Genomic DNA, 15,829 nt, shown 5'->3' with positions numbered 1-15,829 from the left:
TAGATCCAATGGCCAAAGGCGAAGCAGTCAGACCATAGAGAGTGAGGCTGGGGCTGGAGAAGGACGGTCTCCAGGAGCCCTGGGCTGGCGGGAATCTATACCAGGGGGAAGGATTCTGATCAGGAGGGGAAAGAACATGCAATTGCCCTCATCTCCCCCTGTCAGGGGCTCCTCTCTCTGAGGTCCTCCTGCCCGAGATCCTCCAGGATGCCTCTGTCCTTGAGAGCCCTGCCACTCCCACCCTCCATCTCCATCTGCACAGACTCTAGGGAATTGAGACAATGTGAGTCCCCCCTTGCAGATCTCTGGCCTCTCTTTCCTATAATGAGAATGGGGGTCTTCGCTGCCGCCGCCCCATCTTCCCTGCCCCATAGAAGTTGAGTGCTAGAACGGACTTTTCCTCCTGAACCACCTCCCCCACACACCACCTGATCTCCAGGAGAGGGACCCAGGGCTCTAGTGTGGGCTGCAGAGACTCCTCCGCCCCCATGGCAGCGACACACTCCAGGGCTCCTGGAGGTAAGAGGGGCCGCTGAAGGGCCTGGGGGCCTGGCTACAATGCCTCTAGCCTGGCATCGCCAAGATGCCCAGCCCACCCCCAGGGAACCTTCTACCAGGACCGTCTCCCTGTGCACCATCGCCCAGGTCTGTGGTTCCAACCAATTATTCTGTCCTCCCCAGAGTTGGCAAGGCATGGCACTTCCCTATTGGAAATTCTCAGCTATCTCCCTGTGCAGCTGGGAGCTGTCAGCCAGCAGCTTTTCTCTGTTAAGGTAGGGGTGAGGAGCGGGGGGTGGGGGCTGCAGCGCCTATCAGAAAATGAGAAAATTGTCAGGCGCTTAAGTGCGTATGACAGATAGCAGCCTTTCCTCCCCATGGGGGAAACAGGATCCAGGATGTTACAACTTTGGAGTTTTCAACGGATTGGGGGGGAAAAACCAAACCAGCAACCTCTGCTACTATAAAATAATGCATATGCACATAGTAAAATATTCAAATGGTACAAAAGCCGAGCTTCTAAAAGATTAACACATAATTCACCCTCCCTCACCAGCCTTTGAAAATCCAAAGTTGGGTGCTGCTATCCAAAGGTGGGTGCTGGTAGGAAGCACTGGGAACTCTCCCTCCACCTTGCTCCACCTTGCTCCACCTTGGGGACCCCAAATAACTGGATTGTACAAGACACTTCCGCAGAAATATGCTTTCTAATTTAGAAAAAAAGATGTCAACAGAGCACTGTGCTCCAGAAACCACAGACTATGAAGAATGAGCATACGTGTTGAGAGTTCACTGTTTTAATCAAATAAAACCTACAACAAAGTTAATCTGACACATAGTTAATGAGATAATCATTGTTGCGCTTCACGGGAATTAGGCATTAATGGGAAGCAGTTTTTATAAATGACGGTAATTATACTGCTGCCTTTGCTCAGCCAAAATTTTAAGGTTTTTTCTTCTTGTTTTGTTACTTCCCATGTATGTGCTGTTGGTCTCTGTGATGAAGTTTCCTGTGGGTTCCGGTGCCCTGCTGTCACTGTCGCCAGCCTGCCCCACCCCCACCCGGGGGCACAGGCCCAGTGCGAGGTTTCCTTGAGCACCTAGCAGGTGCTCCTGTGCACGGCACTGAACTTGGATTATCTTGTTTAATCCTCACAAGAATCTCGAGAAATAGGTGTTTTTAGCTCGTAGTTCACAAAAGAGGGAAGGGAGGTTCAGGTTGGTTACGCTGCCCAGGGTCACGGTCGCAGAGGCAGGGGTGGGCCGCCCTCGGCAGGCTGACCCTGCGGCTGGAGTGGAAGCACAGTGCGGGACACCCCTTCTCCCCTGTCCCCAGCTGACCTCTGCTCCCTGGGGACACTGTGTTGGGCAGTTGAGGCTAACAGGCCACCGGGGCCAGGCTGCATGGGCTTCGCAGCCACATGAACCAAAGTTCAACTCCCAGCCGCTCACACACCGGGCTTGTGACCCCTCTGAGCCTCTGACGTCCGTCAAGTGGGGAGCGGTTCCAGGCGCCGGTGCCATGCAGTCCTAGCATGGGCCACACGCACAGGATTGGGGAACAAGAGCAGGCCGGTCCTGGGGGTACAGGAGTGGCAGCAAGGACTGGGGTTGTCCAGCCCCCCTACCTGGGAGGTCTCCGAGCCAGTGGGGAAACAGGTGAGAAAGCGTCTTCCCCGCTGAGCTCCGTGGTGGTGGAGGAGGGGCCCCCCAGGGGGGACACACGGTCCCAGGCTGTCATCGGACTAGCTGCAGGTCAGTTCCAATTCTGTGAGCAAGGAGAAGCCCCACTTTCACTGCACGTCTCCCCGAAAAGCCTGAAGGCCCCTTTGTCGTCCTTTGGTGCTGCTCTCGGGTGCAAAGGGTTAAGCCGCTGCGTCCCCCCTGAGGTACAGGGAGGGGTCAGCCAGCAGGAAGCCCCAAGTGGAAAGGGAACAGAACAGAGGCTGCACACGCCATCCAAGACAAACTTCTGCCACCTTACCAGTTTGCCCTGGGCCTGACCTATTCACTGTGACCAACGGGGTGACAAAGAGAGGTTATGTGCAAAGGTACTCCGTGTCCCTGTGGCAGGGGGCCAGCAGGGAACTCTTGTCATCAGCCGGCCAGCTGGGCTGGGGATCCAGGGCCTGCTCCGAACCCTCAGGGTCATTGGCAAAGCAGGACTGAGTAGAGTCTGTCGTGACCGCTCTAGGGGTTTCTGTCCCTCAGGCTTTGGCCACAAGGGTCACCGGGGCTGGCAGGGTCGTCTGGGGCCAGTGGAGTCCTGGGCACTGACCAGCTTCCCACCTGGCCCAGTGCACTGTCGTCTTGGCTGCAGGCAGAGCACAGAGAACAAGAGTCACAGGGCTGCATCTAGACGACGCCTGCGGCTGAATTCTAAATCTGCCACCTTCCAGCCGTGAGAGCCCGGGCCAGCTGCTTATTTCCACTGAGTCCCAGTTTCCCCATCTGTGAAATGGGGCTAGTCAGCCGGGCTGTTGTGAAGATGCGTGTACTGTGACTCGCATGTTGAGCCCGGTGGCTGACTCAAGTGAGGGCTCTGTCAACGTCAGCCATTCATAACAACAATAAATATTATGATGATTCCTTCCGGAAATACCTGTGGAGCACCTGTGACAGGCCAGGTCCTATGCAGGGTGCTCTTGGACGATGGAGGTGAGTAAGATGAGTCCCACCCCTCCTAGGGGGCACGTACGGGATTAATTCTAACCTAAGTCTGAGAGTACTGAGTGACATGAAAGGGGTGTGCCAGGATAGGCATTCAGGGAAGGCTTCCTGGAGGAGGCAGCATTTCATCTGGGCTCAGGCAGGTGGCTAAGGCTGTGGAGGTGGGGGAAGAGAGGAAGGGCATTGACTGCATGAGGAAGGAAGCAGACCTGTGAAAGAGCATGCAAATTTGAGCTCTGCGTGACTGGAACACCATGTCAAGCGGGGACACAGGGGAGCGGTCAGAAGGAGAGTGTTATTGTCCCAAGAACATGCCAGTGTGCTTCTGCCTTACTAGGTGACCCTGTGCCAGTCACTTCCCGTCTCTGCACCTGATGGATGGCCCCCCATCTTTCCCTCTGAGAACTTGAGTTACCCTTCATTTCTTTCGTCCTCCTTTCCACACAGGCTGAGTCTTTGAATGAGGAAGTCACTGAAGGTTCTGGCCACGGCTGTGAATGATCAGCCCGAAGCCAAGTGCAGAGGCCCCTCTACTTCCAGTGTGGGGGTGGGTGGGACCATGGGAGGCCCCACCGTGGTCCAGAAGGGCTAGATGGGGGCCTGGGCTGAGGAGGTGGGGAGCAAAGGGGGGGCAGGGCTGTAGGGAGGGCAGGTTGCAGAGCACTGAGGGAGAAACCATTATTCCTGCCTGGAGCCCTGGCCTAGAGGTCTGGAGGAGGGGCCAGGAGGGGGATCAGGGACGGTGGATTCTCTGTGGCCAGAGGCAGGGCCTGGGTGACTGGGGCTAGCTGCAAGGCTGGGGAGCCCAGCCAGAAGGACAGCTCTGCTCCCAGAGAGGGAGTCATGGGCTGCTCTGAGCACACCGAATCGGAAGCATCTGTAAGACACTGGAGTGGGGTGTTCAGTGGGGAAGGGAGCTAGGAGGAGGGGCTGCAGATCTGGATGTTGCTAGATGAGGCCAAGACTGGAAACGCAGCTTACCCTGTCTGGCTCAGGGCCTTTGACCGATTGCATGGGACTGGAAAAGAGAATGGCATGGGAGTGATCGCCCTGGGGCTCGCTTTCTGTGGAAGAGAGAGGTCTCTCCAGGGGTCGTATGGGGACCAGCTGACCTGCACTTTTGTTTGAAAGCCCGTGAGATGTTCTGGAGAGCAGCCTCCGTTCCCAAGTGCAGTCTCCTTGCCAAGACACCTGTTCCCTTTCCCTTGGGAAAATCCTAAGACGCCCCCACCTTGGCCCCTTCTGCTTCCACTGTCACTGCTCCCAATTCTTGTGGGTTGGGCAGGCAGGCGAAGAACAGAGAGCTTTGTGCTGAGGCAGGTCTTGGGGCCCAGGCCTTCATCCTGCTGGCCATTTTCTTTGGTATGTGACGGGAAGCCTGGCCTGGGTAGGCGGGACCAATGATACTGGTGCCTAATGGGTGACTAGGGTGCTAGCCGATGGGACACACTCGGGCCTCCTAACCCAGCAGCACAAGGGGTCTCAACAATCACCAGTCCTTGGCTCCCCACTTCCCCCGCTCCCCCATCCCACCCCTAGACCAGAAAAGCGTGGGGAGGAAGAGACCCAGGGCTGACTTTTTTATCTTTTGAAAAGCCTAGCAGAAATAGAACATTTATCTGTGTGAAGGCTACACAGGCTTAACTAAAATGTCAAGTTTCTTTACTGGAATTATATGGGGAACATGATAAATGTACATTTATTCAGTAATTACTAATTCAAGACCCTATTTTATATGAAACAAAACCATGGCATGCAGCTCAGGAGCTCTGATTGCTTTTGTTTCATATCACATCGGCTCCTGAATTAATAATTATGAAATGAATGTAATTTGATAGTCCTAAACTTTTAAAACATGGAGTGTATGTGTTTGTGTGTCTGTGTGTGTCTGTGTGCGTGCTGGTGGGCAGAGCTGAGATAATAAAAGTGAAGATGTTTTCATCTTATAGTTGAGAAAACCGAGGAGCAGAGGGTGAGTAGCCAGCTCCCAGTCACGGTCACAGGGTGTGGCAGGTGTCACACCCGGGCACAGCCCCCACTTCTCAAGCCCCTAGCCCTGGGCACCCCCTGGTGCTCTGGCTATTGGCTCTCTGGCTGGCTCCCTGGCAGGGTGGCGGGTAGGAGGAGAGGAAGAGCTAGCTCATTTTGCACTTTCAGGCCAGGGCCAACAGCTGCCTGGGAGGTAAGGGGAGGGGACCCCTGGGAATCCACAGCCTGTGGATTGGAGAGATGGAGCAAGCCAGGAAAAACAGGTGCAGGTGGTAACAGGGAACGGGGGAAGGGAAGCAAACCCAGAGACAAAGAGAGATGGATAGAACCAGACAGAGTGGAGGAGGTGAGGCCCCTAGGGCTCATGAGGACCCCTCGTGGTCTGGGAGAGCAGATCCCACGGCCACCAGCAGAACCTGGTCCCAGGCCCACCCTCTCTGTGACCCCACAGAGGGTTTGCTGGGCTCCAAAGGGCCCTGGAGCCCACAGTCAGAAAGGCCTCAGCCAGTGGGCAAGGACGATGCCCACATCTGGGGGGCAGGGTTGCCCTTTGCCAAGCCAGCAGCAGCAGTAACCACAACCCCCCTCCCAGAGCCACCCAGCCACAGGGGCAAACAGTCCCTTTGTTTCATAGGCCCTGCCCCAGTGAACTAGTGTTCAGAACCAACCCCATTAAAAAATCCCTCCCAGGGCAGGCAACTCCTGGGAGCGCAGTCTAGTGTGGGGTAGAGGGCACTGGGCTAAGGGCTCCTGTCACCAACTCCCGGCCTCTCTCTGGGGGCTGTTCAGCCATCCTCATTCAGAGTAAAGGTCTCAGGTGACTTCAGGGCTCCCTGGCTGGGGAGCTGGATAGGAGCTGGGGTGTTGCTTCCTCCTCCCCCAACCCCCCCACCGACCCTCCCCCCCAGAGCTACTGTGCATGCAGAGGCTTTGGCAGTCACAGGTGGTGGGGGCAGAGCATAGGAAGGCTGGGCATTGAGTGGCCTCTCTGCTCTGCCCCCCACAGGGCTGTGGGGACCTGCGGGGGGGGGGGGGGGGAGGGGGGGGCAGGGCCTGTGCTTGGGCAGCAAGCCGGCACCTGCGTGAGGGTGGCTGGGCGTCCTGCCCGGAGACTGGGCCCAGGCCCTCTTGTTCAGCCAGAAATTCCAGCCTTTTAAGGATCAAGGGCCAGAGAGGGACCTTTTCCAGGCCGCCAGGGAGCTGTTTTTCCAGCTTGGTGGTATCACCAGGCCTCGAGGGAGACTTCCCTGATCTTTGATTGGGCTTTCTGAAAAGGCGTGTGTCTGCACTTTGTAGGAGGGGCCGGCTGGCTTCTGTCAGCATGGAGGCTCCAGCCCCCTCATCCAGGCCCTTCGGAAGGAAGGACTTGCCACATCAACTTTATGGAGGTCTGATGTACATACAATAAAACGTGCCCGTTTTAGATGTACTGTTTGGGGAGGCGTAAATGTCCATGCTGTGTTCCTAACACAATAATCAAGTACAGAACATTTCCATCAACCTAAGAGGTTCCCTTGTGTCCTCTTCCCACTCACCCCCTCCCCTGGGCCTGGGCACCCACGGATCAGCTTTCCATTTCCATAGACCGGATTTGCCCGTCTCACACACATCACCGTACAGTTTGGACTCATGTGTCTTTTCCGTCTGTATGGTAATTTTGAGGTTCACTCATATCATTGTGTCTGCAGGTGGCTCTTCTCTTTGTCTTGCTGAGTAATATTCCACTGTATGGATAAATCCTAGCTTCTTGATCAGCTCCCTTGTTTTTAGACATTTGGGTTGTTTCCAGCTGGCAGCTATGGTGAATAAAGCTGCCACGAACATTTGTGCATAAGTCTTTGAGGGGACGTGTGCTTTTCATTTCTGTGCATTAGTACCCAGAAGGGGGACTGCTGGGTCATACGATAAGCTTGTTTAACACTTTGAGAACCCCCAACCGGGGCCCCGTACAGAGCGGCTGTAGGGTGTTACAGGCATGAGTATGGAGGGATTTGGAATGCTGCTCTTCCCTGTCCTCGGCCTTTCCTCTCCCCGGAGACCAAGCAGGGCTGTACGGTGGTGCAGTGCTCCAGGGGTGGGAGGGCCCCCTAGCCTTGCCAGAAGACATTCCCCTGCCCCTCCACGAGGCAGCTCACCGTTGAGATTTGAGAGGCTGTGCTCAGCGGAGGAGGGCTGAAGATCTATTTATACCTGAGTTTAAGCAGATGTATTGTTGGCTAAAATGCTGTAATTATTTTCCTTTTGCTAGTTCACACCATTCCGTGAGAGTGTTTTTAAACAGAGCTACAGCCACCCTGGCAGCCTCACCCCATCCCCCTGTCTGCCGCCACCCCCCTCCCCCAGATAAAACCGTTTCTTTCCAAGGCCAGGGGAGGTTGAGTGCTCCTGTCCTGGGCACCTCCTCCTCCCCAGTGCGGGCTGCTACCTGAGGTAGGCGATGCATGTGGCCAGTCGACTTTGCTTTTTTTGCTGCCAGTAGCCCATGTCACCTGGCTCTCTATCCTGTTGCCTGTCACCAGAGAGCTCTGGGCTCCCCTGGCTCCAAAGGACGCAGCTGCCCGGAGAGAAAGGGTGAAGCTTCCTTGCTAATTGCCAAGAGGAGTGAAAGTACCAGCAGAATAAAGGCCCTTCCACTGGAACAGGAATGAAGGAAACCCAGGGGCCTGGCACTTGCACTTCTGCCGAGCTGTACCTATTCCCATCCTGGTCTGAAGTTTTTAGGGCTGGGCCATCAAGTGACTCCTTCGTGATAAATTAAGATCATGTCCCTCAGACCTCAAGGATACCTGGCAAAGCATTCTCCCCTGCTTGGGAAAATACCACTGCCAGTTCCAGGAGGAGCTCACTTAGTTGCTTTCATGGTCCAAGTCTTTAGAAGGCTCTTACTGGCAAGATCCCTCTGGTCCCAGCATGTGTTAAGTGAGCACACAGATGATGTGGCCTTGGACGGTAAGAAGTCAGACCAGATGATGACCGTGTGATATTGCCCAGTTTGAGCTACCCAAATAACATTGAACCCATTATTATTATTATTATTATTATTACTGCTAGCATTTGTTTTCTTCAAAGATTATGATGTGGCTGTGAGGGGCTGACACAGGTAGGTTGTGTGTTTAGGCTTTTATTCTAAATTGGCTTGATCCAAACCAGTGCTGTCCACAATGGTAGCCACTAGCCACATGTGGCTATTCAAACTTAAGGTAATTGAGTTAAAAATTAAATAACATTTTTTTAATTTAAGGATTTTGTTTGTTTATTTATTTATTTATTTATTTATTTATTTATTTATTTGAGAGAGTATGTGAGTGAAGGGAGGGGTCGGGGCAGACTCCCCACTGAGTGCAGAGCCTGACACGGAACTGGATCCCAGGACCCTGAGATCACAACCTGAGCCGAAGGCAGATGCTTAACCTACTGAGCTGCCCAGGCGCCCCTAGAACATTTTTTTTTGCACCATCTTCATTGGGCCCTTATGTGGGCTGGACCTTGAAAAAAAATCTTGGAGATAAGAATCCTTGCCCAAAATGCATCCACAATTCCAGAAGGACACAATGACACTCGATTTAAGACAGTGGAGGACCAGTGTTAGGCCAAGCAAAGGCAGACATATAAGGGCAAGAGACAGCAATGAGAGGGGTGAAGGTAAAAAGTCCACGGCAGTTTGGAGGAGGAGTGGCTTAGGAGATTCATTTGAGGAGGACTTATTTGGACTGGGCCTTAAGGGTGGTTAGAAGTTTTCCCTGGGAAAGCGGCAAAGGGATATTGAAAGAAGAGGGAATTCCAAGTGCAGAGATGTGTGGGACTGGCCATGATTTGGATCACCTTGGGCGATATGGCAGGAGTGTGGGGGTCCGATGGGCCAGTCTGCGGAAAGCTTTGTGCCATGCTGGAGAGGGGGCATTTAATTTTCCTGGAAGGCTTACAGGCAGGCATAAGACCAGGATAGATTTGCATTTTAGTCAGATTGCTTTAGAGAAAATGAGATCGAGAGCATGGGGAGCAGCCAGGAGGATCGGGGAATAATGTAGGTGGAAACCTACTTGCCCTGAACTAAAGCCTGGACAGTGGGCATGGAGGGAAGGGGTGGGTCTGAGGGGCTGTGGGTCCTGCCCCCACCAGGCAGATAGAAAGGGTCCTATACAAGGCCGGGGAAGGTTTCCTGCAGGAGATGTGACTTCTGGAATTGACTTAGAGCTATGGGCTCTAAATTCAAAAGGCTCCTACAGTAAATCTCCAAGCTGATTGGTCCCTAGAAGATCAAGGTTGCCAATTTGATTCCTTCCAGAGAAGTGTGAGGATTCTCTGAGACGTCAGCTTTCCACTGGAGCCCATGAAGCAACATACGTATTGTTGGAAAATGCGTTCTCCGGGGAGGATGCCTGGGCCCCCCCTGGGCTCATTACAGCACAGAATACACAGCTGTAGGTCATCCAAGCCCTCCACTTGGCTTTATTTATAATCCTAATTACACCCTCCAGGAAGAACAATTGCTGATCGACCCAGTTACAAATTAAAGTTAATAAAATGAAAAGCCCATCCAGCAAGTGCAGCCAAACGCAGAGGAGCCTGTAGCGATCCCAGGACTTGGTACACGCCTCTCGGCCCCTGTCCCCTTCCCTCCCCGGGTGGTGTCCCGGTCCACCTGGGGCCACCTCCCATCGGGCCTGGCAGGCTTCAGGACGCCCCGGTGGGTCTCCCCACTCAGGCCTTCCCCTCCACCACCAGGTGCCCAGGAGCCACGTCAGCTGCGGGTGCGGGTGTTTGGAAACCGAGGCTTCTAGATGCAGAGCCACAAGAGGCAGACAGGAAACGGGGCCTCCACTTCCACCCTCCTTCCCCCATCTCTGCTGTTCCCCTTCGCCGCTCCCTTGGCTGTTGGCAGTGTCTCTCACTTCCCCGATTGCCTTCTCTACCCACCTCCTCGCCCCGTGGCTGACCTCGTCCGTCTGCCCTGAATGTTCTGAGAGGGGCCCTGGATTCTGTGGGTGTCCCAAAGGGTCGGGCGGGCGCTGTCCGCTTGGCTCAGCAGCACTGACAGCTTAAACACCGCCTCTCGCTTTTGCTGACCACGTTCATTCCTTTTTTTTTTTTCTTTGTAAAGAGTGGCAACTAGAGAGGGCGAGACGGGGACGAAGGGCTCTCACAGGCCCTGCTGTCTATGCGAGCGGCTCCTCTCTCTTCCTCCACTTGCCTCCTGCCGAACAATTACAGACAGTCCACCTTGGTTCCTTAGGATCCAATCCACAGCACACCCAGATGAACTGGGGGGGGGTACCTGGGATGGGGAGGGAAGCATGCATGCGGGGGACAGGGTCACTTCTCTGCAGGGTGCAGGGAAGGCACGTGGTTAGTGTCCTACCTCCGACCCTTTCTGGCAGCTCCCAGAAGCCAAGCGTGGCAGGCATACCAGCCCCTCAGGGAAAACAGCACCCCAGCCCCACCCCCTATGGTTTCATCCAGCCCTTCTGGCTTGTTTTTGCCTCCTATCTGCCCAACTCCAAACTCTTGGCTCTGCCTCCCCAGCCCTGGCCCTTTGGACTAGGGGTTTCTATCCAGTCCTACTGGCATTTGGCTCCTGACTTCCTCCATGGGCATTGATGTGGCTCACACAGTGGGGTGCCCCATTTCTGTACTGCTGTCATTTGAGCTGTTCTCCAGGGCTCCAGCCCTGCCAACCCCAAATATCCACTCGTGGCCTCTGTCCTGGCTGGACAACCCAGGGGCAGGTCTTTGACCAGCAGAAGGGTAGAGAGGAAACCAGCCAGGCCTCAGGGTGGGTCCTGCCAGTGAAGCCTGCAGTCAAGACATTCACCATCAGGCTTCAGAGACTTGCCTCTGTGGGTGGCCCACCCACCCCTTTGTATTGTAACCAGCCTGTTTACCCGTCTGCCTGCCCACGACACTGTGGGCTCTGAGGGCTGGCTTCCGTCTGACTGGCCACTAGATCCTCACTACCTGGTGCAGGTCCTGTTGAACCAAGAAACAGATGAATGAAGGACCTCTTCCTCCTTGATTCCCTGCTGTGGTTGACTGGTTCACGCCAGCCTATTTACATAAGGCCCAAGGGAGAAGCTTTCACCCATCAAGTCCAGTTGATCTGCTTCTTAAAATACACCTCCAGCCAATGCCTTCTTTTGGGGGACCGTGTATTTCTCACCTGGTTAATTCCAATCAGGAACTGGTTCGCTGATTCCTGGCTTCCTATTTTAACTCTCTCCCTCACCCATCCCCCTTTCCCACTGCTCATAGGCATAACGCCACTCCTCTGTTTAAAAACCTTCATTAACTCTCCATTTCTCACAAAATAAAATACAGTTCCTGGGGCACCTGGGTGGCTCAGTTAAGTGTCTGCCTTTGGCACAGGTCACGATCTCAGGGTCCTAGGATCGTGCACTGAGTCAGGCTCCCTGCTCAGCAGAAAGCCTGCTTCTCCCTCTCCCTCTGCCCTTTCCTGTGCTTGTGCTCTCACTCTCTCTCAAATACATAAATAAATAAAATCTTTAAGAAATATATAATTCCTTTAGACCTTCTATGATTTGGCCCAATCTAATATTCAGCCCATTTCTTGCTGTGTTCCCTTGTGACTGTGTGAGCCACCCCTCGGCACTTTCCACTGTTCTTCTAGCAAGTTATTCCTTTTCCATTCCACACCTTGCATCATCTGTCCCTTCTACAAAAGCTGTGCTCTACAGCAAACCCCATCTTTTCTGATTTATGGACCTTGCGATAGTCCTTTAAGACTCAGCTGAAGTGTCACCTTCTCTGTGACTCCTCTGAGGTCATCAGTGAGTTATCCAACAGGCTTTTCTGATGTGTCTTTTCATCTAGCACAAGGGGAAGACCAGAGTATTGCAGTCCCTCGCTCCACGTTGCTCTTGCATGAACTCGTAAGCCACTTAAGGGCAGGGCCTGTGTCATACTCAGCTCCCCATACTCAAAGCTGGCAGAGAGCCTTGTGCACGGTAGAAGAGGCCGTATATGAGAAGACTGTGTGGCCTTGGGCAACTTACTTACCCTCTCTGTCTCAGTTTGCTCATTTGTAAAACTGTCATAATAGCTCCTGCCTGAGGGGATCTTCAACAATGAGGATTACCTGAGTTACTATTTGTAAAGCATGTGAGCAGTGCTTCTCACATATTAAGCCCTCAATAAAGGTTAGCTACTGTTATTAACTGGGATTATTTGGCCCTCTGTATATGTTTTTTGAATGAATGAGTGAATGGGAGCCTACACAGTCTAGCAAGGCATTTTCTAGCAACACAGAGTATTCAGTATCAGAGCCCTTCTGTTAAGATCTTAAAGTCAGGTCAAAGTACAAACTCTGCCACCTGAATCAGCACTATCTTCTCTGTGAGAAGCAATTCACCACTTCTTCAAGTTGAGCAAAAAATGTTTGGTTAAGGAAGGATGACTGGGGATCCCTGGGTGGCGCAGCGGTTTGGCGCCTGCCTTTGGCCCAGGGCGCGATCCTGGAGACCCGGGATCGAATCCCACGTCAGGCTCCCGGTGCATGGAACCTGCTTCTCCCTCTGCCTGTGTCTCTGCCTCTCTCTCTCTCTGTGACTATCATAAATAAATAAAAATTTTAAAAAAAAATAAAAAATAAAAAAATAAAAAAAAGGAAGGATGACTGGATGGGACGCCGGGGTGGCTCAGTTGGTTGGGCATCTGACTCTTGATTTCAGTTTGGGTCCTGATCTCAGGGTCATAAGATAGAGTCCTGTGTTGGGCTGCGTGCTCAGTGTGGAGTCTGCTTGAGATTCTCTCTTTCCCTCTCCCTCTGCCCCTCCCTCTTATGTTCTCTCTTTCCAAAATAATCTTTTTTTTTTTTTTTTTAAGGAAAGATGACTGGAACAAGCTTATCATACTTGTACAATGCAGGACAGGAAAGAACAAGACCTTTGCAACTTGGTGCCAATGGTGGAGAGTCAGCCAGAAAGCAGCACGAGACTCATCATGCATTAATCCACAACTCATTCACAAATTCCCTGGTTACCTGTGAGGAGGGATGCAGATCCACGATTACTCAGCTGCTAAATTACAAGGAACCAAATGGGGAAACAAATTTCTGTATCCAAAAAACCTTAAAGACCATCAAATCCCAATCATTTCTTCAGAGAATGATCATGATTTTGGTCTTGGTTCAAATTCGGATCCTGTTATTTACTACATGTAAGATTTAATACGACTTTGAATCTCGCTGACCTGTAACATGGAAATAATTCTTATTCAACATGGTTGTCATGAGGTTGAAATGACATTAAGTGGGATAATTTACGCAAAGTAAAGCATGTGATCATAGGTGTGTATACACTTAGTGTTTGGATCAATTTTAAAATGTACGCTGTACCTGGATCTGATTAAAATGCTCACTTCTTGAGCAACAATAACATTGGGTAGCTATAAGGTCTATTTCTCATTCTTACATTTTAATCTGAAAAAAATTTTTTGAACTGAGTATGTAGTGTGGGCCAGGAATTTTGTCAGTGGGTAGAAAAACAGAGTTCGAAAAAACAGAGTCCTTGTCCTCATGTCGCTCAGAGTCTAGACAAGACAGACTTCCAGACAAGTTCTATAGGTGACATGATATATCCACAGAGGGGAAGCACTAAACTGAGATGGAACAAGATTGGAGATGAGATATTTAAGGGAGGCTTCTGGAAGATGTAATGCTTGAACCAAGTCTCAGAGGAAGAGTAGAAATTATCCAGACAAAAGAGAAGGAAGGGAAATTCATTCCAGGAAGAGGAAACAATAGATACAAAGATCCTGGGGTGCAAAGAATCAGTCCCCTTCTAGAAAGAGCAAATTGCCTGACAGGGATGGAGGGCGCATAATGTAACTTTGTGTGGCGAAGTGAAGAGATGGGAAAAGCAAGGTGGCCTCTTGTCACAAAGAGCTACCAACACCAGGTTAAGGAGTCCTGAGGCTATCCCGAAAGTAATGAGAAGCCAGTTTAGATTGCAAAGCGGAGGAACAAACCGGTGATGTTAGTGTGCTATTCTGCTCACTCTGGAGGCCAGAGGACAGGAGACTGGGGTGGGGGTGGGGGGGGCGGGCAGCTGTTCCAGAAATGCAGCCAAGACATTGTCATTGGAATCTATACCGACGCCATGAAGAAGCTGACTTCACCATCAAGAGCCACAATCTAGAAATTAACAAATATATGCTGTCCTGTAGTAGATTCTCATTTTAAAAATGGCATCTGCATACTTCCAACATACTTGGCTGGGGGGTACCTATCAGTGGTGCCCCAGCAGGGAAGGAAGGGCATGGGAATAAATCTTAGAATGTGGGGAGGTAGGTCCAAGAGGATACATTTATAAAGAGTTTATAAAAATATTTATAAAGAGGGATCCCTGGGTGGCTCAGCGGTTTAGCACTTGCCTTCAGCCCGGGTTATGATCCCCGAGTCCCGGGACTGGGTCCCGCATCGGGCTCCCTGCGTGGAGCCTGCTTCTCCCTCTGCCTGTGTCTCTGCCTCTCTCTCTCTCGCTGTGTCTCTCATGAATGAATAAACAAAATCTTATATATAATAAACAAAATATATATATATATTTATAAAGACTATTTCTGGGTGGCAGGATTATGAGTGACTTGTATTCCTTTTTCTATAACAAACATGAGTTACTTTTTTACTTATTTTTTATTTTATTTTTTTAAGTAAGCTCTAGGCCCAAAGTGGGACTTGAACTCATGACCCTGAGATCAAGCGTTGCATGCTCTACCAACTAAGCTAGCCAGACATCCCAAACATGAGTTATTTATACGTTTTTCTAAAGAATTAAAAAAAAATTAACCCAAGAAATTTGGATCAAAGGGAATTGGAAGATCCAGGGCATTCATTAGGCACCAGAAGATCGCTAATTCGGAGGTCCAGATCCAGTGTGGAGCCAGGGACAGTGTGAAGGTTTAGCGTGGAGACCAAAATCTGCCCTCAGGAGGCTCCGGCAGGAGAGTAAGTGCCTCATTTTTTAGGGGGTTCTTGGTGAGCAGAGTCGAGAAGGCAGTGAGCAATTCCATCAAAGTCGGGGATGATGTGCCAGCCAGGCGTTTGGTGGAGGGATGGGGAGCAAGTGCTCAGCACGCAGACAGATTTTCAGTAGGTGGCTGAAAGACACGGGGAAAGATTGTGTAACCGGGTTGTGGGGAAGGAGAATAGTGGCCCATTGTTGGAGACCCGATAAACAAATCGAGAGCGTTCATCTTGGGGGGTGTGGGCCTGAAAGAAGGTTCAAGACAGCTTAATTATCCATTGCGGGTCCACGCCTGGATGAGTCACTGGAGAACCATATCAACCCAATTCAGCTTTCCTCGCCCCAGCGCCTGCTACAAAGCAGCTGAGATAGTGTGGTTGGGCTGCTGTCACCACAAGGCTCCGGCCTGCACAGCAAGGGAGAGGGAACCAGCCAGCCTCATCAGTCATTCCTGGGTCCTGGGCTGGCCACATCCCTGCACCCCCAGCCTTCCTTCCTTTCTGGAGTGCGGGATTTGCATAATCAGGCACCTGCTGGAGGTAAGTGCCCTCCCCACTGACAGCCGCATTCTGCAGGCTCTAGTGACCAGGTGTAGGTAGACAGCTGCTCAGTGGGCCCAGGTCTACTCCGAGCAGCAGCTGCATCGTTAAGAGGAGCCTGATTTTTGCAGGAGTGGATTAATGCAGTTGGAAAGT

At 51.9% G+C, this 15,829-nt stretch overlaps 2 long non-coding RNA genes across 6 annotated transcripts in view; one reads left to right on the top strand and one right to left on the bottom strand.

Annotated features, from left to right (window-relative positions):
- The first annotated feature begins 2,616 nt into the window (after positions 1-2,616).
- On the top strand, positions 2,617-13,554 carry LOC112655008 (uncharacterized). The gene is made up of 2 exons (XR_003133501.3): positions 2,617-3,156; positions 12,997-13,554. It is a non-coding gene; the product is annotated as an uncharacterized LOC112655008 (long non-coding RNA).
- LOC112655006 (uncharacterized) overlaps positions 9,578-15,829 on the bottom strand; it is a 30,881-nt gene continuing 24,629 nt past the window's right edge. The window contains exons 3-6 of one of the 5 annotated variants that reach the window (XR_007412903.1): positions 13,057-13,153; positions 11,040-11,124; positions 10,720-10,950; positions 9,578-10,351 (exon numbers count right to left, since the gene is read on the bottom strand). This is a non-coding gene — a long non-coding RNA (uncharacterized LOC112655006). Of the gene's footprint in view, positions 10,433-10,719; positions 10,951-11,039; positions 11,125-13,025; positions 13,154-15,829 lie in introns of all 5 variants that reach the window. The other 4 variants (XR_007412904.1, XR_003133499.3, XR_007412902.1 and 1 more) reach the window with 4 other exon arrangements.

This window comes from Canis lupus, chromosome 9 (assembly GCF_003254725.2).
Source record: "Canis lupus dingo isolate Sandy chromosome 9, ASM325472v2, whole genome shotgun sequence".
Lineage (NCBI taxonomy): Eukaryota > Metazoa > Chordata > Mammalia > Carnivora > Canidae > Canis > Canis lupus.
Note: the sequence above shows the minus strand (reverse complement) of the source record. Positions and strands in the feature narration are given on the sequence as shown.